The sequence below is a fragment of the Phalaenopsis equestris genome, unplaced genomic scaffold (genome assembly GCF_001263595.1).
Source record: "Phalaenopsis equestris unplaced genomic scaffold, ASM126359v1 Scaffold000022, whole genome shotgun sequence".
In the NCBI taxonomy this organism is placed as follows: domain Eukaryota; kingdom Viridiplantae; phylum Streptophyta; class Magnoliopsida; order Asparagales; family Orchidaceae; genus Phalaenopsis; species Phalaenopsis equestris.
Window position 1 is genome coordinate 208059 of NW_018164464.1, and position 1240 is coordinate 209298.

Consider the following 1240-nt stretch of genomic DNA (forward strand, 5'->3'; position numbering starts at 1 on the left):
TGATAATAGTTTAGAAATTTAATTTTGATTACATCTCAACAATTGAAATTAGTGACAGTGATTTCAATTGACTTTCTGTGAATTTCCTAGCAAATTTATCATTTTCAATTTAAATATTCACCGTAGGATCAATATTTGGGGCTTAAATAGAAAGTCCATTATTACTTGATAACAATACATATAGTTGCATAGAATCTGAATATTAATTGATTATATTTAATTAAATTTTACACAATCTATCGTAACAAAAAAGTCGGATCAGTGCATTTCTTAAAACAAAAATCAGAGGTTTTGGGAATATTCAAAAAGTTTAAGGCAGTTGTAGAGAAAGAGAGTGGTCTCAAGATCAAAGCTATGCAATTTGATCGAGGAGGAGAGTTCACTTCAAAAGAATTTCAAAAATTCTGTGAAGACAACAGAATTCGTCGACTTCTATCTGTTCCAAGATCAAAAAAAAAATGGAGTAACAGAAAGGAAGAATAGAATCATCCTCAACATGACAAGGAGCATGTTAAAAAGCAAGAGATTGGCGAAGGAGTTTTGGGCAGAAACGGTTTCATGTGATGTTTATTTCGCTAACCGATCACCAATAAGAAGTGTGTTGGGAAAGACACCACAAGAAGCATGGAGTGGTAGGAATCCCGACATCTCTCATCTACAAGTTTTTGGATGCATAACTCATGAACACATACCCGACGAGAAAAGAAGTAAGCTGGATGACAAGAGCGAGAAGTTCATTTTCATTGGTTACGACAACAACTCAAAAGACTACAAGTTATACAATCCAAATACAAGGAAGACAATCATCAGCAGAGATGTCATATTTGATGAAGGAGGAAAATGAGATTGGAGACTACATGATGAGGACTACAATTTTTTCCCATACTTTCAAGAAGAAGACGCGGAACAACCAAGGATCGAGCAAGTAAGAGAAGAGCCTACTACTTCATAAACAACATTGACTACAAGTACTCAAAGTAACTCATTGTCATCAACTTCGAGAGAAAATTCAAGTGAAAGAGTACTACACTTCATAAGATTATAAGATCTTTATGAGGTAACTATGAATCAAGATAATCTTACTCTTTTTTGTCTCTTTGCCGACTGTGAACCCATGAATTTTCAAGAAGCCATACAAAGCAAGAAGTGGAAAAATGGAATAGATGAAAAAATCAAGGCAATCGAGAAGAATGACACATGAGAGCTAGCTTCACTTCTCGAAGGGCATAAGACAATTGAT